General features: G+C 44.0%; 1 protein-coding gene across 9 annotated transcripts in view; it reads left to right on the top strand.

The window, feature by feature from the left end:
* Positions 1-5,925: 5,925 nt before the first annotated feature.
* HDAC9 (histone deacetylase 9) overlaps positions 5,926-18,938 on the top strand; it is an 880,403-nt gene continuing 867,390 nt past the window's right edge. For 5 of the 9 annotated variants that reach the window (XM_077491259.1, XM_077491263.1, XM_077491261.1 and 2 more), the window contains exon 1: positions 5,927-6,211. The gene's annotated coding sequence lies outside the window, so the exon portion shown is untranslated. Of the gene's footprint in view, positions 6,212-18,938 lie in introns of all 9 variants that reach the window. The other 4 variants (XM_077491260.1, XM_077491266.1, XM_077491267.1 and 1 more) reach the window with 2 other exon arrangements.

Here is an 18,938-nt window from a genome sequence, read left to right as displayed (position 1 = left end):
ATATGCTAATTACTATGTTTGATTGAAATTTCCAGACTAAGGCTAGGTTCACACCTAGCGATGAGGGAACGCCGCGAATCCGCGGCGTTTTCCCGCATCGCATGCCTCCTGCCGGCAGTTCACACTGCCCTATGCGGACTGCTAGGAGTGTCAATGAAATCTTAATGACACCCCCAGACCAGTCCGCATATCGCAGTGCGATCTGCAAACTCGGACAGGAATCGGATCGCATGGTGTGAACACCCATGCGATCCGATTCTGCTGCGGACCAAAAAAAGGGTCCTGTGCGAGTTTGCGGCGGGTGCGATGCGAATTCAGCCATACTATCTGTATGGCTGAAATCGCATCGCACAGACAGATCGGATGTGATTTGCACTGCAGTGCGGTGCGAATCACATCCGGGTCTCCCACCCGCAGCGGTGTGAACCCAGCCTAAAGCCTCAATGTTTTTAACGCTGCTCATAGGGGACGTCTGCCGTTTTGTTTTTTTTTGTCTCTAAACGCCCTTTCAAATTATCCTATGTGTCCATCCACACATAGGTGTTTAGAGACAAAAAAAACACAATGCCATGCATCCAGAAGCAGTAGCATTTTGGCAGAAAAAACACTTGACGCCTGTAAACGCATGTTACCTGCACGTTAACACTAGGTGCATTTAGCGCTTAAGCATTAATTTGTTTCAATGGCCAGAATAAATTATTTTGGCCAATGAAATAAATTAAAGCCTAAGAGCATGATGCTCCTAAATGTGCCTAAATGTTACAGTGCCTTGCGAAAGTATTCGGCCCCCTTGAACTTTTCAACCTTTTTGCCACATTTCAGGCTTCAAACATAAAGATATAAAATTTTAATTTTTTGTGAAGAATCACCAACAAGTGGGACACAATTGTGAAGTGGAACAAAATCTATTAGATAATTTAGACTTTTTTAGCAAATAAAAAACTGAAAAGTGGTGTGTGCAAAATTATTCGGCCCCTTTACTTTCAGTGCAAATTAACTCCAGAAGTTCAGCGAGGATCTCTGAATGATCCAATGTTGTCCTAAATGACTGATGGTGATAAATAGAATCCACCTGTGTGTAATCAAGTCTCTGTATAAATGCACCTGCTCTGTGATAGTCTCAGGGTTCTGTTGAAAGCGCAGAGAGCATCATGAAGACCAAGGAACACACCAGGCAGGCCCGTAATACTGTTGTGGAGAAGTTTAAAGCCGGATTTGGATACAAAAATTTCCCAAGCTTTAAACATCCCAAGGAGCACTGTGCAAGCGATCATTTTGAAATGTAAGGAGTATCAGACCACTGCAAATCTACCAAGACCTGGCCGTCCCTCTAAACTTTCAGCTCAGACAAGGAGAAGACTGATCAGAGATGCAGCCAAGAGGCCCATGATCACTCTGGATGAACTGCAGAGAACTACAGCTGAGGTGGGAGAGTCTGTCCATAGGACAACAATCAGTCGTACACTGTACAAATCTGGCCTTTATGGAAGAGTGGCAAGAAGAAAGCCATTTCTCAAAGATATCCATAAAAAGTCTCGTCTAAATTTTGCCACAAGCCACCTGGGAGACACACCAAACACGTGGAAGAAGGTGCTCTGCTCAGATGAAACCAAAATCGAACTTTTTGCCCACAATGCAAAACGATATGTTTGGCGTAAAAGCAACACAGCTCATCACCCTCAACACACCATCCCCACTGTCAAACAGGGTGGTGGCAGCATCATGGTTTGGGCCTGCTTTTCTTCAGCAGGAACAGGGAAGAGGGTTAAAATTGAGGGGAAGATGGATGCAGCCAAATACAGGACCATTCTGGATGAAAACCTGTTGGAGTCTGCAAAAGACCTGAAACTGGGACAGAGATTTATCTTCCAACAAGACAATGATCCCAAACATACAGCAAAATCTACAAAGGGATGGTTCACAAATAAACGTATCCAGGTGTTAGAATGGCCAAGTCAAAGTCCAGACCTGAATCCAATCGAGAATCTGTGGAAAGAGCTGAAAATTGCTGTTCACAAACGCTCTCCATCCAACCTCACTGAGCTCGAGCTGTTTTGCAAGGAAGAATGGGCAAGAATTTCAGTCTCTCGATGTGCAAAACTGATAGAGACATACCCCAAGCGACTTGCAGCTGTAATCGCAGCAAAAGGTGGCTCTACAAAGTATTAACACAAGGGGGCCGAATAATTTTGCACGCCCCACTTTTCATTTTTTTATTCGTTAAAAAAGTTTCAAAAATCCAATAGATTTCGTTCCACTTCACAATTGTGTCTAAAAATTTTATATCTTTATGTTTGAAGCCTGAAATGTGGCAAAAGGTTGAAAAGTTCAAGGGGGCTGAATACTTTCGCAAGGCACTGTACATGCATTTACAAGCATCAGGCATTTTATTTGCTAAAACACCACTGCCAAGAGGAAAGGAGAGTTAGCAAAAATTACCAGTGTGCATGAGGCCTAAGACAGAAGGGGAGAATGAAAATGAAAACCATGGTAGCAGGTAGGTAGTTCTAACTAGGGCACCCCTTTAAGACAGGCCTGGATCTAGGGGCGGGGGGGGGGTGCTGGGGTGGGCTGAGCCCCCTGCAGATTTTAGTCGATCTCTGAGAGTGCATCTACTAATCAATGACTTGATGGGGACAATTGATATAAGGTAGACTCTGATGGGGGCATTTGATGTGCATGGACACTCTGGTGGGAGCAGTTAAAGTAAGGAGGCACTCTGTTGGGGACGGTTGATGTAAGGGTGCATTCTGATGAGGCAGTTGATGTAAGTGGGACTCTGATAGGCAAATGTTGTAAGTGGGACTCTGATGGGGACATTTGATGTAGGAAGGCACTCTGGTGGGAGCAGTTAATGTAAGGAGACACTCTGTTGGGGACAGTTGGTGTAAGGCCGCGTACACACGCGCGGACTGTTGGCCCAACTTTGTCCGTCCAACAGTTTGAGCGAACAGTCCGCTCAAACTTAGCATGGACGGACATGGCCACACACGACGAACGAACAGTTTGCTGAAACCGTGCGCGATGACGTGAACGGCACGTACGACGGGACGCAAAATACGACGTCCTATACACTGCATTATAACTTTCGGCTTGAAAATCCTTTCTGAGCATGCGCGGAACTTAGTTTGACGAACAAGCCTACACACGGGCGGACTGTTCGTTGAAACAAGGTTTCAGCGGACAGTTTTTCGGAATTTCCGTAAAACCTTGTCCGTCCAACTGTCCGCTGAAACTGTCCGCTGAAAGCCCACACACGAGCGGACTGTCCGCCCAAACACTGTTCAGCGGACAAGGTTGGGCCAACAGTCCGCGCGTGTGTACGCGGCCTAAGGGTGCATTCTGATGAGGCAGCTGATGTAAGAGACACTCTGATGGGGGTAATTGATGAAAGTGGGAATCTGATGGGGACATTTGATGTAGGGAGGCACTCTGATGGGAGTAGTTGATGTAAGGAGCTACTCTGTTGGGAACGGTTGATATAAGGGGGCATTCTGATGAGGCAGTTGATGTAAGGGTCACTCTGATAGGGGCTATTAATGTACTGTAAGTGGGACTCTGATGGGGACATTTGATGTAGGGAGGCACTCTAATGGAAGAAGTTGATGTAAGGAAGCCCTCTGTTCAGGACAGTTGATGTAAGGGCATTTTGATGAGGCATTTGATGTAAAGGGGCACTCTAATGGGGACACCAGATGTACTGTATTTTTCGGACTATTAGACTCACTTTTTTCCCCCAGAAATATGGGGGAAAATGTGCCTGCGTCTTATGGTGCGAATATAAGCTTGGAACCACCCCCCGCCACGCTCCACGGCCTCGGCCATCTTGGTGCACCCGCTGTTTGCAATGTGATCGCTCCGTCAAATGACGCAGCGATCACTTGTAAACAAACCGGCGTCATGATGAGGTTCCTCTCTCCCCTCTGTGTACAGATCTGTACAGTGGAGGGGAGAGATCGGATGGCAGCAGCGCTGCTGGCTGCATCTGTAGTGCCCACAGCGCTGCACTGTGACAAGTGCAGTCACAGCCATCCCTCCATACCCTTCAATACTCTGCAATTCCCTGCCATACCCTGCCAATACTCTGCAATACTCTGTCAATACTCTGCAATACTCTGCCAATACTCTGCAATGCCCTGCCATACCCTGCCAATACTCTGCAATACCCTGCCAATACTCTGCCATACCCTGCCAATACTCTGCCATACCCTGCCAATACTCTGCCTTACCCTGACAATACTCTGCAATACCCTGCCAATACTCTGCAATACCCTGCCAATACTCTGCAATACTCTGCCATACCCTGCCAATACTCTGCAATACTCTGCCATACCCTGCCAATACTCTGCAATACCCTGCCAATACTCTGCAATACCCTGCCAATACTCTGCAATACCCTGCCAATACTCTGCAATACCCTGCCAATACTCTGCAATACCCTGCCAATACTCTGCCATACCCTGCCAATACTCTGCCATACCCTGCCAATACTCTGCCATACCCTGCCAATACCCTGCCAATACTTTCTATGGTAATGGTCACTCTGCATTTCATGGGCACTGGAAAATATTTTAGTGTACCGTTTGGTTCAGAATATTTTTTTTTCTTGTTTTCAACCTCTAAAACCTAGGTGCGTCTTATGGTCAGGTGCGTCTTATGGAGCAAAAAATACGGTAAGTGGGACTCTGATGGGAACATTTGATGTAGGGAGGCACTCTGATGGGAGCAGTTAATGTAAGGATATAAAGTTGATGTTGATTTAAAGGGTAACTCCGATGAGGCAGTTGATGTAAGAGGCACTCTGATGGGGGCAATTGATATAAGTGGTACTCTTATGGGGACATTTGATGTAGGGAAGCACCTTTATGGGAGCCTTTGATGTAAGCAGGCACTCTGATGGGAGTAGTTGATATAAGGTGGCACTTTGTTGGCGATGATTGATGTAAGGGGACATTCTGATGAGGCAGTTGATGTAAGGGTCACTCTGATGGGGGAAATTGATGTAAGTGGGACTCTGATGGGGACATTTGATGTAGGAAGGCACTCTGATGGAAGAAGTTGATGTAAGGAGGCCCTCTGTTCGGGACAGTTGATGTAAGGGCATTTTGATGAGGCATTTGATGTAAAGGGGCACTCTAATGGGGACACCTGATGTAAGGGGGAACTCTGATGAGGACTCCTGATGTAAGGAGGGATATAAGGGGGGCATAGGATTTGTTTAATCATCCTAATCTAATGACAGCCTAATACATACTAGTGTTCTCCGTTCACTTTTGCACTGCCTCTGCACTCACTACCTGTCAGACGTTATTTACGGGTTGTGACTTTTGATACTGAAGCGTGGTGAGTGAACAGGGAATACTGGTTCCCTGCATCTCACACTGTTGCCAATATGCCCCTGACTTATTTTACTGCACCCCAAGATCAGACAGGCTAGATCTGGCCCCGCTTTAAGACCTCTTTGGATTATGGTGTGTCTCTTCTCTGCCCACAGGTGACAGCAGCATCCTCCTCTGTTAATTATACCCAGGCACACGGCTCCTGTGACCTGTTGTTGCAGTGTACTAAGCACAATGCACCTAGAGCAGCAGATTAAATAACAGCCAGTCAGTGGTATCAGAAACATGCTGTGCTGCAGGACATGGTCACCTAATCAGTAGCCTTGTAATGACATTGGGTACCTTTGGATGTGAAGCCCCACTCATTCCCATCATAACCTGCCCCCCATGAATGACTAATGTGCCCTTCTGAGATTGCCCAGGCCGGTGAAGCCCAGAAGCTACAGACCACCGGCGGTGAAGCTGGGTCACATTGCGCACTGCATGCGGGCGCTCCCAGCCTCACCGGCCGTGCTCTTGTTGTGAAAGCGATCCACAGTTGTTGGCTCAGCCAGCCTCTTCCTCCCTCTATTGAGATGCTATTTTTAGCAAATCCTACTCGTGTCGCCACGGGCTGTGATCACATCTTTCTCTCCCCGTTTCTGCCTCCCTCCCATCCTCAGCCATCCCTTTCCCTCTCTGTCTGCAGATTTGAAAACATCACTGGCAGCGCTCCCCGGCGACTCAGCACTCATGTAACCTGCACGGGCAGCGAGCACGGCGTCAACTTTCTTCTGCTTTGTGTTGTACGCTTCCTGGCAGCCTCCTTCCTGAGGATGGATGGTCTGGATGAGCGGTGAACTTCTCCGAGCAGCTACTCAATGAGCAGCAAGGTAAGTGGGCTCCTCCATCCAACATCTGATGGAGAAGTAGTCTGTAGTTTTCTGAACAACCTGCTACAGACAATGCTGCCGGTCATCAGTACATCCCTACATCACTGCTAATCCCAAGACTTCTGTTATTAGCAGAATTGTCTTCTTTAGGCTGATCGATGAGATGGAAAAATCATCATTTCAATATTCGAATCAAATCCAGCAACTGCTGATCATTTGTCATTACCTAATTAATCACTTTTAGCCAGTTTTGTCAGATTAAGTTATGTAAACGCAAAAGGGACGGGGATTCGTTTTTGGAAAATTCTGTTTTAAAGATGATCGCTCCAAGCAATCGATCAATAATAATGTGATTGCTTTTTTTTTTTTTCCTGCTTCTCCCAATAAACTTTCGACATTATTGGATGGATACAAATACATTTACAATTGACATTGCACAGAATAATTGTCTCAGTCAGCAGCTGATTGAGCTTAGGTTTACGCACATTTTTGCGCACTTTTTTGGGCAGGTTTTTTCAGGGCAGCCCATTGATTTCAATCATTAGCGCACTTTTCTCTTTTTGTTTCTGTTTGTGTTTATCCCACATTAATTGCTGCTGTAAATTTGTTTAATTTATTTTTGATTAGCGCAGTTTTTTAACCTTATGTAGCTTATGTACCTTTCTGGGTGTTGAGCTTCGCACTATTTTTTTTTACCGTATAATTTCATGCATTTGTTGTGCGTTTTGATGCATGTGAAATTGCGCATCTGCTTGCCAAGTTTGCATGCCATGAATAGCGCCCCCTATCAACACTCTTAGGAATAAATGGCAACACAGGCACGGCACATGTTTGCGCATGTTCACAGAACGCTCAGGTGTGAACCAAGATTAATGCTGGCCATACATTATACAAGTTTCCTTTACATTTACCAAAATCATAGAATAGGAGTTCAAACCTAAACACTTTCAATTTGTATGCAATTAGGCAAGCCCTTGCACTACATAAGGCCATTATAACAAGTAAACGTTAAACAACATGCCATTTTTATTACAAATATCATATTGAAAAAACGTTTTATTACCGGTATGATATTTGTAATAAAAAATTAAATTTTTTTAACCTTTATTAGTTATAACGTCCTTGTTGGTACCAAGAAAAATCCTGCTGCCCTGTACTTCCCAATAGAATGATGTTCTTAGGATGTAGGTATTAAAATATGGAATTAATACCTGTTTACGTTGAGCAAATTTTTTCCTTGCACTACAAAGCTGAAGGTAAATCTAAAGGAAATTGAATAAGAAAATTGTATAATGTATGGGTTATTGTATAATGTATCACAGGTTGCAGGAAAGAAAACTGATTGATTCCCCCATCAGTACAGTCAGTGTTGATGGGGGAATCCCTCCCGCTGTGCTATTGTATTCTGACAGTGGGAGGTTCCCCCACCATCAGAATATAATAATCACTGCTGGCGGATAAAGCAGTAATCATACAAAAAAAAAAAAAAAAAAAAGAACGAGCTGGTTCGGATCGATAGATTGACTTCAGTACAACCAGCCAGCCCACCCATAGATGGATTAAACTTTCGATGGTTCCTGCTGAACCGGCCAAATTTTGATTTGTCTATGGCCAGCTTTAGATTTACCATTCATGTTCCAATCTGACCATACAACTAATATAAACTCAACTGTAAATTTACCAAAACTAATATGAAATATGGGTACCTACCTAAACTATCCAATAAATATGCATCCAATCAGGCAGGCCCCTATACTACATAGCTGTTGGTATATTTAAAGGAGATTGTACAATTCAGATTCTACAATGTATCATGTTTAGTGAGCTTTATACCGCGTACACATGACCGGACTTTTCGATGGCCTAGGTCCGACGGTCATCCCGACTGACTTTCGGTTGGGGTCCGACGGCCTTTCTGAACGAACGGACTTGGCCACACACAACCGGACTAAGTCCGTTCGAAAGTCCGTTCGTTTTGAAAGTGATGATGTAAACGGGACTAAACAAGGAAGTTCAATAGCCAGTAGCCAATAGCTGCCCTTGCATCATATTTGGTCCGTTGGACTAGCATACAGACAAACAGTTTGAACGCTAGAAAGCCAAGTCCATCGGACAGATTTGAAACATGTTTTATTTCTAGGTCCATCAGACTTTTGAAAAAAAAAAAGTCCGCTGGAGCCCACACACGATCAAATTGTCGGACGGATTCCGGTCCACCGGACCTAGTCTGCCGGAAAGTCTGATCGTGTGTACGTGGCATAAGGCTGGCCATACATTATACAATTTTCTTATACAACTTTCCTTTAGATTGACCAAAACCATATAATAGGAGGTCATATTTAAAAACTTTCAATTGGTATGCAATCAGGCAGGCCCTTGCACTACATAGTTAAAGGTACATTTATAGCCCTTTCACACTGTGCCGCCTAGTGCGTCAGTGGTAAAGTGGCGCTATTTTTAGCGCCACTTTATCGTCATTTTAGCAGTGCTATTTGGCCGCCAGCGGGGCGGTTTTAAACCCCCCCCCCCACTAGTGGCCGAAAAGGGGTTAAATCCGCCTGCAAAATGCCCGCAAAATGCCACCAGAGCGGCGTTTTGCCGGCGGTATCGCAGTGCTGCCCCGTTGATTTCAATGGAGAACAGCGGTGGAGGAGCGCTGAGTTCACCGCTCCAAAGAAGCTGCTGGCACGATTTTTTCTGACGCCCTGCCAGCGCACCGCTCCAGTGTGAAAGCCCTTGGGCTTTCATACTGGAGTGCATGGAGCAGCTGTTTTAGGGCGTTTTGCAGGTGCTATTTTTAACGCTATAGCGCCTGCAAAATGCCCTCAGGGTGAAAGGGATCTTATAGAAAATTGAACAAGAAAATTGTATAATGTATGACCAGCTTAAAGTGATTGGATTGGATAGATGATTGTATTAAAAATGGTGCGGATGTGGCCAGGATAAAAAGCACAATACTCTTCTTTGGAACTGTAGGAGCCTCGCACAGGTTTAAAACCCTATTGCTGTTAATTGTCCTCAATATTAACCAATCAACTCTTATGTCTCATAATAAATAATTAATGGATATAATAAACACCTATAATTTAGATGTGTTGCTCCTCAGTGAAATAGATTTTTAATGATAATATTACCTTTTTATCATGGATATTTCTGCGAATCGAAAAAAAGTATGTTCCTCTCGAACGTCCAATCATTTTTAGAAAAAAATAAAAAGTTCTCTTTTCCCCTATTATCCTCATAGACTGCTTGTAGACCTGATGAAAGTCTGTCATTCTGTAGGAAATGAGCCCCATAAGTGTATAAGCCCCAAATCCTTGATGCAGATGTTGGATTACTAATGTAAGCTGGTCTAGTGTAGAGATCCTTTAATTACTTGTTCTCTTCTCTAAAAAAAAAACAATATCCTGTTATAATCTGCATAAAAACCATTTAAAGGATCATTAATGTGTTAACATTGCACAGTGAGGCTTCATGTTCCCTGCCAATTTAAAACAGATTTATCAGCAATATACAAGAAATACGTGACTTAGATAAAGTCAAATGTTTTTGTCAGGTCTTTAATTTCCCAAAAAATGGTAATTCATTAATTTTGGTACAGATGCTGCTATTTTGAATAGTCATTTGTGCAGCGTTCAAACACAGCGCAGCATTGGTAATGCTCAACTCCGAAAAGCTTCCTGAAGCAGTGACAGAAATTTAAATAGAGGGCAGTAAAACTGCTAATTTTCCACTGTTTATTACTCGGCAGCAACATAATTTTTTTAAACATCGCGTATGGAGATTTTTAAGGGTAAAAGTTTGTCACCATTCCACGAGCGGGCGCGATTTTGAAGCGTGACATCAATTTACTCGGCGTAACATTATCTTTCACAATATAAAAAAAATTGGGCTAACTTTACTGCAGACTCATTTTTTTATTCAAAAAAGTGTATTTTTTTTTTCCAAAAAATGTGTGCTTGTAAGACTGCTGCGAAAATATGGTGTGACAGAAAGTATTGCAATGCCCGCCATTGTATTCTCTAGGGTGTTAGGAAAAAACGTATAACGTTTGGGGGTTCTAAGGAATTTTTCAGCAAAAAAAAAATAGTTTTTAACTGGTAAACAACACATCTGAAAAAGAGGCTCGGTCCTTAAGTGGTTAAAGGAGAATTCCACCTTCTGCAGAAAAATAATAAATCCACCCTTGTTGGTTGATTTAAAAAAAAAAAAAATGAAGTGCAAAAGGTAATGAGTGGATTGGGGGTACAATGCTTTGGCTCCTGCAGACTATTTCTCCAGCCGCAGGTCCCTACAGAGGTATGGATCTTCAGTTATGGGGCTGAAGGAAGTATTGATTAAACTACTTGCGTGGTGTCATGACATTTGTGCTCCATTGACAACTATGGAGGTTATTTACTAAAGGAAAATCCACTTTGCACTGCAAGTGCACTTGGAAGTAAAGTCGCTGTAGATCCGAGGGGGACATGCAAGGAAAATAAAAAACAGCATTTTAGCTTGCACATGATTGGATGATAAAATCAGCAGAGCTTCCACTCATTTCAGATCTACCCCTTAGATTTACAGCGACTGCACTTCCGAGTGCACTTGCAGTGAAAAGTGGATTTGCTTTTCGTAAATAACCCCCTATGAGTTCCTCTTTTGTGGTGGCAGATACCTGTGAATGAATGGTGCAGGTATGAGTGCGAGGCACAAATTCAAAGAATGAAAAGAGAAGGCAGAGAGAAAGAACCCCTAGATCCTGTAGAGGTGGGGGGCAAGATTACTAGGGGATGGGGGATGGGGGGTTCTTTGGAGTGTGACCATGGTAAATAAGGATTCAGCATGAAATATGATCAGAAATTGGGACTTAAATAAATAATAAAAACTAAAATAAGAAATAAGAAATAAATCCAGCTATGTTATTCAGTCTGCTCTATAACACTGAGATCTCACCCCCACCTAAGCTTGCTACATACTTTAGATCAGGGATATGCAATTTACAGACCTCCAGTTGTTGCAGAACTACAAGTCCCATGAGGCATAGTAAGACTCTGACAGCCACAAGCATGACACCCAGAGTCAGGGGCATGATGGGACTTGTAGTTTTGCAACAGCTGGAGGTCCACTAATTGCATATCCCTGCTTTAGATGATCAGAACAAGTTCCAACCACCTAGCAATCATTGGTATAAGCAATCACTCAACTATTGTATGTACTGCAGAAAGAAAAGCTTTTTTTTTTTTTTTTTACAAATGAAATGGCAGAAAGCCTTATAGGAAATCTGCAAAGGTAGAAATATGGGAGCTGCCATTGGTGACTTGCTTCTTATTAAACTGAACTTCAGACATAAACATAATAAAATTAAATGCAGGTAGCATCATAGCTCCCAACTGTCCCTGATTTTGAGGGACTGTCCCTGATTTATAGCAATGTCCCTCTGTCCCTCTTTCCTCCTAATTTTTCCCTCATTTTGGTCTGATATATATAGTTGTATATAAAATGCATTATTTATCTTTCAAAAAGTGTTCCCCAGTGCTAAACCTTTCCTCCAATTTCTAAATTGCTGCATTTGTAAATGTTAAAAGCCAATATAAAGTTATAACAGTGGTATACATACTTTTGCTAATAAGTGTCCCTCACTCCCATCTCAAAAAGTTGGGAGGTATGTAGCATAAGTACCTAAAAATCCTTTAGCCTTTAGTAATCCTCTGTACAGTAGAACTCTGACTAGGAGAGGGAGAAGCAAGATTAGGGAATATTCAGGCTCTGCTGCTTGCACATGGGTTTACAAAAGCAGAGGATTGAGCTCCATCTGATAACACTCTATCATTGTCCATTTAAAAGTTAAGGGGTAAGGAGGTTAACAGCCTGTACTGTTACAACTATAGCGGACAAAAGTCAGATCACCAACCTGATTGTGCTTTCTGGCAGGCTGTGTAGTTAGGGTTGCCACCTGTCCAGGATTCACCCGGACAGTTCGGGTTTAGAACCATGCATCTGGGTTTCAGACTGCCTAAAACCCAGACACATTATGCAGACCGGAATACGGCTTCCCAGCAGGGTTGCCTGTTACACTGTTTTTCACACTGCCCAAAGACAGAAGTAACAGCCCCCCGCCCACACCTACAGAGAGGGAGAGCAAAGTGGGCTTGATATGTTTTTCTTCCTTTTGCCCCTACCCCACTGTGTCTACCCACACTCCAAACCCCGGTGCTGTGACTCAGAAATGGAAAGTAGGGTGGGAAATTTGAAGTCCATGCAGATACATCTGGGTGAGAGGTGCTGATTGCCAAGGGAGGAGTGAGCTCACCATCCATGCCTGTCTGTGACTAAAGTCTCCCCCCCCCCCCTTCTCTCTCTTGCCTCTGGGTAAGTATGCTAAGATAAATCAGGCTTCTCAGAGCACCCCTTACATCAGAGTTCCCCTTCAATCAGAGTCCTCTCCATACTTCAGAGTTCTTAGTGTCCCCCCTTAAAGTGGTTGTAAACCCTTACAAACCACTTTGGCCTACAGGTAAGCCTAGATTAAGGCTTACCTGTAGGTCCAAGAAATATCTGATAAACCTATACGGTTTAGGAGATATTTGCCCGAAGACAGGCACCGCTGTCTATGGCGCATGCGCTGTAGACAGTGGCGCGCAGGTGCACTGAGAGCGGCATTGTCAATGACGAAGTTGCCGCGCGTGTTGGCTCCCGTGCGCATGCGCGGGAGTGACGTCATTGCGGCTTCGCCGAATGACAGCAGCAGAGCTGCGAGACCCCACCGAGAAGATGGATGCGCCGGACTACAGGGGGCAGCGGTGACATCGCTGGCTCCTGTGTCAGGTAAGTGACACATAATGGACTACTATGCGATGCATAGTAGTCCATTATGCTTTGCCTTTGCAGGGAATGAAAGAGGAAGTAAACCCATCAGGGTTTACTTCCTCTTTAAATAAGGGTTCCCAGAGCATCCCTTATGTCAGAGTCCCCAGAGTTCTCCCTTAAATCAGAGAGTCTCCAGTGTAAGGGAACTCTGCGAGTTCAGATGTAAAGGGGAACTCCGCAGATTCCAATGTAAGAGGGGAACTCTGCAGATTCAGATGTAAGAAGGGATCTCTATGGGTTCACTTGCTGTGCGCTGCTAAAGTGTTTGGGTTTGACGTGAAGAAAAGGTGGCAACCCTCTGTGTAATTATCAGGACTGGCTGGACAAAATCTACCCTTTGGCAGGGTAAAATGCCATGTATAAATATTTCAGGTGTGTATTTAACTGTTTGCCTGGAATTAAGCTTGAGGGCCTATATAAAAATGCTATAAAAATGTCTCTGCGTAAGCCTGCCTTCTCACATGTGTTGTGTGCAGCTTTATGTGCGTTTACCTGTGTTTTTTTAAAGCATAACTTTAGACACCCTCTGTACTGGTGTCCTATCAGATACTGTCCCCCATCACATAGTGTCCGCCGAGAAGGCGAACATCTCCGAAGAAAAAGCGAAGCGAGGCCGTGACCGAAGCGTGGCGAGCGAAGCGAGCCCGCGGGGGGCCCTGTTACTATGAGTAACCCTATGTCCACTTGGATGGTGGGGCTTCAACCTGGACTCAGTGCGCAGGCGCTGTTCTTCGGAGATGCTCGGCTTCTCCTTGTCCCCCTTACTGCGCAAGTGCTGCGCCTACGCAGTACGGCCCGGACACTATCCAATAGGCGGACACTTTGTGTCAGAACACCGGCTCCCCTCCTCGGGCACCATTATTATTGCACATGTACAAGTGTTTTTTTTCCCATGCATGCACAAAGATCGGTAATGTTTGGGACTTCCCCGATAGCCGTCCTTGCGCATGCATGGGGAAACCCGGCACATGCGCAGATGGTCAAGGAGACCAGTGTGTCGTAGAGCTCACTCAGGGATCGGGGACAAAAAATGATGTTACCCTCACATAATTCTTAGCTAGACGAGAAACACAAATTATAAAAAAAAAAGTCCAATTATAAAAGAGGGAGGTGGGAGGAGGTGAGGCAACATGACATTTAGGGTGAAGGTCTACTTTAATGTTTGCTTTTCTGCTTAAAGTGATTTTAAAGGCGTATTTTGAATATATGTGCATTTATATGTGATAAAATGGATTTTAATGCACATGATCTCCGGAATGTATAAAAACTCAGCTTTGTAGTTTGAACATGCTACATAGAAAACTATTATTTTCTACTGTATGTGTCATTGTAATTACCTGTTTTCATCCAACCCAGTAAAACGTAGTTCTCTGCATATAGTGAGAACAGGTCCTTAAAGTGAAACTTCACTCTAAAGGGGGAAAAGTTCTGCTCTATGCCCCCCCCCCCTTCTTCTTTTGGAACTTTTTTTGGGGGGGGTACCTAGTTTTGACAAGTACCCGCTCCCACTTCCAGTTTGATCTCCTAGACTTATGCCCCGTACACACGAGCAGATTTTCCGTTAGAAAAAACTTGGTTTTTCCGACGGAATTACGCTCAAGCTTGGCTTGCATACACACGGTCACACAAAAGTTCTCTGAAGTTTCAACCGTCAAGAATGTGGTGACGTACAACATTACGATGAGCCGAGAAAATTAAGTTCAATGTTTCCGAGCATGCATCGAATTGTTTCCGAGCATACGTAGGAATTTTGCACGTCAGAATTTGTACAGACGATCGGAATTTCCAATCAGAACTTTTTCCGACCGAAAAATAGAGAACCTGCTCTCAATCTTTTTCTGGCTGGAATTTTGCCAGCAAAAGCCCGATGGAGCATACACACAGTCGGAATTTCTGACCAAAAGCTCACATCCTACTTTTGCTGGCAGAATTTCTGATCGTGTGTATGGGGCTTTATGCTTCCAAACTGCGGCCTAGTGGCCAAATGTGGCTCTTTGCTTGATTTTATCCAAACCTTGGGGCACTATTTTATACACTGATACCCACAATGGGGCATATACCCCCCCCCCCCTACTGACACCAATGAAAGGGGCACATTTCCTCCCAATGACGTCAATGATGGGGCAAAATCACTGAAACAAGCAATGGAACATTATTTTTTTTGACTCCTTGATCCGTAACAAATGTGTAGAATAGGAAATCAACGTTTTTCAATGACTGCATGCTTTTTTCAGCTTAGTGACTGAAAGTCCTGGATTTTGCACAGATAAAAAATAAAAATAAAGTTACACTGGCCTAGTGCATCACCCCACAAACTTTTTATTAGGAGCAAAATAAAACAAATTAACACTACTCACAAACATAGATAGTGTAAGCCCCCATATGGCCACCCCTTGTAGCTGCACTCTCCTAGATGGCTGATACATTTAGTATAGGGGGACCCCCCACCATTTCGAAGGTATGTCCTTTTTCTTCAGAGCCAAAACAACAAGTTATCAATGGCAGTTTCAATAAATTTGTTCTCAGAGGTTCACTTTAAAGTATAACTAAAGGCAAAACTTTTTTTTCGTTTTGGAAGGAATGAAGAGGGATTACAATACCTATTAGGTTTTTATTGCTGTCTGTGTCCCCGTTGTAGAGATCCCCCTCTCTACTTGTCCTGTTTACTGTTATCATTAAAAAAAGTAAAAGAAAATACAAAATTGTGGGTTGTCCCCAGAAAAGTAATAGAGAGGAAATCTTCCAATGGGGACACTAGTTCTGGTGACCTGGGGGGATTTCTTCTCACTTCCTGTTTGCCTATGGGACAGGATGTAAAGATAAATCTCTGCAATGGGACACAGAGAGGTAAAAAAAAACCCGTCTGGGGTTATAACCCTCTCTTACTCTATCCAAAATGAAAAAAAGTTTTGCATATAATCAGCGGTGGCTGATCCGTAAGGGGTGCAGGGGTGCCGCCCCTAATCTCCATGTGCCTCCCCCTAATCTCCATGCAGGGAGCCGGACGCATTGATTTCTACGAGATTTTTTTTTAGCACATGATTAGAGCCTGAGGCTCTAACTGGCTTCAAAAAGGTTGGCCTCTGTGCCCTGATCCCACCCACTTGTGATATTAGCTAATCAAAATTCACTATTGTCTTCCGGCTTCTTCTCCTGGACTATCAGGACAGGAAGCGGCTTTTAAGACAGGATTGGCTGGGAGGAGAAGCCGGCGAAGCCGCTACCTGGATGGGGTAAGTACGGATCTGGCGGGGGGGGGTTTGTTTGCCCCCCCTCCAAAAATGGAACACCAGCCACCAATGCCTATAGTTCCACTTTAAGGCTACATACACATCTATGCATTCTGGAGATGCACAAAGAAGCGCACGCTTCAGCATGCATTTCTGGAATGTGCATAAAACTTCTCCAAATGCGGCAAGCTGATACACATTGTGCCGCGTGCAAAAACACTCAACAAACATGGTAACAAGGGAGTCATGGAGCAAAAAGAAAAGAAAAAAGGAATAAGCAGAGGGACAGCATGACAGAGGTGGACAGTAGGATAGGCAATTATGGTATAAGTTATCAGAGCCCTTTAAGACAGGTGGGGGTGGCCAGGCACCGGAAGGGGTTCCGGGAAGTTTAGGGGGGAGGAGTGAGTAGTGGGCAGCCAGTCGGGAGAAGAAAGTAAAAGGGGACGTTTTCCACCCACCCTCCCTATGTTTTGGCGGTGTTCTATTGAGGCTGGCATGGCAGCCTGGCAGTGGTGGGTCTTTGGAGGAGGAGAAAAGTCTGGAAGAGAAAATGGTTGGGACCCATCTGTGGTATGGGCTTCTCGGGTACATTCCGGTTAACGAGGGGTTTAACTAGGAATGGGTAAAATGTAGGTCACTGCGGATGATGAGTATCATCTCTGAGTCTGTGTTTTGTGACTGTAGGCCTAAGTTGGAAAGAAGTTTGGCACAGTGACCAAGATGAGTGTCATTGCCCTCAAAGAACACCAAGGTTTCGATAAAATTTTGGCTGATGGTTATGTTAAATATATTATTTATTTGAAGTTACGTATTTGTTAAATAAAAGGCCGTTAAGGCTATTTTACTCCAAAATCCTTGTCTTGTCTTTTATCAGCTAATTTGGGGGTTGGAGGTTAGGTCTAACAGGTTGGGGTAAGGCTATAGGTTATCTGTCCTTCACATGTCGTGTACAGAAAAAAAAAACACATACCAGAGCACAGCAAAGAACTCCACAAGCTATTTGTTGCATGCAGGGCAGCCCATTGACTTCAATAGGCCGCCCTACGTATTGTATGAAAAAAGCATGTGTTTCAAATACATTAGGTGTGAATAGGGCTTTATGTCTGTGGAGGATAGAGGAGAACAGACAGACGCCACCGGTGCCATTCTCATCCCAGGAGAGGGAAAAGCAATAGGCCGAAAAATATTAAACCAAATGTTGGTTCCCCTGAGTATAATCAAGCAGGGATGTCTGCTGCTAACCACAGACATCAGCTGGATCTGGTGCTCATTTCATTTATTCTGGGTATAGTTATGGAAACTCATTGTTATAGGACCGGCAGGGTTAGTGTGCCCCAGACCTTCTCCATAGGACTCATGCATCTTACTGCAGCAGACCAGGGCAGTCAGGCAGTACAATTTGCACATGTTTGCATGCACACGTGTTTGGAGCTAAAGGATTAATAATTATTTACCATTTGCCGGCATTACATTCAGGTTCACTGGTTCAGAGAAAAACAAATCAGTGTTCAGGTCAAAGGAAGGCAGCAGTAAGTGATATGTGATCACATATAATTAAATCTTCCACTGGGGTGCCACAAAGGGACTGGTAGGTAGGAAACAGGTGGAGCCTTTTCCCTTGAACGTATAATTTCTGTTATTATCTTGTTCAAATAAAATAACCGGGTGCTGAGAAGGCTGCTGGTGTTTTTGGCTCTCAGCTATATTTGACATGTACTTTATTAAAAATAATATCATATGTAATTCTCTGGAATTACTGGGTTTAGAAACACAAAGCAAAACAAGTTTGAATAATAAAGCAGAGCCTTGTCTGTAATTGAGCTTTCTAGCATGTTGTGTTGTTAAGTGGTCCGTGTTGATTGATCATAGCAGTTATATTTATTTTTACAATGGATTACATGATCCCTATAGAAAACCTATTTACAACATTAGCATCAGCTGTTCAGATGCCTGGAACCTATGTTGGTTTAGGGTGTACTCATATTAGGCTGGCCATACATTATACAATTTTCTTATTTATTTTCCTTTAGATTTACTTAAACCATATAATATGAGGTCAAACCTAAACACTTTCAATTTGTGTGCAATCAGGCAGGTCCTTGCACTGCATAGGAAATTGAATAAGGTAATTGTATAATGTATAGCCAGCTTTAGGTACAGTTGTCCTCTTTCCCTATAGGTATGGGCTCAGGCATGTTCAGATCCTAGTCCCAACCCACCTGAGCAATCCCACCAGGAAGCCATCACTGCACACAGGATTGTGGCATTTCCCAGCCCGCAGCTGCACATACATATGCCCTGACTAGGCTCCTCATGGTTGGCGGCATGCAGTGACAGCTCCTTGGCGGGATTACTCAGGTGAGTTGGGACTAGGATTCGAACACGCCTGAGCCCATCCCTATTTCTCTACTCACTCTCTGGCCTGTGATCACATTGTGCCAGGTCTAAGCTTGCTTATGTCATTGCTTCTACCAGAGACCTTTTCAAGTGGGCCACGCAGAGCCAAGACCTTGGTGGGCCCCAGAGCACTTTGGGTTTGGGGGACCCTTATTCACAGAATTAGTGCCCCACAGCCAATTGTCTATGCATGTGCTTTGCAACCTCATGTTAGCATCTGGGTTAGTACCCCTTCTGACTGGAAGACA

The sequence above is a fragment of the Lithobates pipiens genome, unplaced genomic scaffold, assembly GCF_037356315.1.
Source record: "Lithobates pipiens isolate NorthernLeopardFrog02 unplaced genomic scaffold, aLitPip1_a1.2 Scaffold_19, whole genome shotgun sequence".
NCBI classification, from domain to species: domain Eukaryota; kingdom Metazoa; phylum Chordata; class Amphibia; order Anura; family Ranidae; genus Lithobates; species Lithobates pipiens.
Note: the sequence above shows the minus strand (reverse complement) of the source record. Positions and strands in the feature narration are given on the sequence as shown.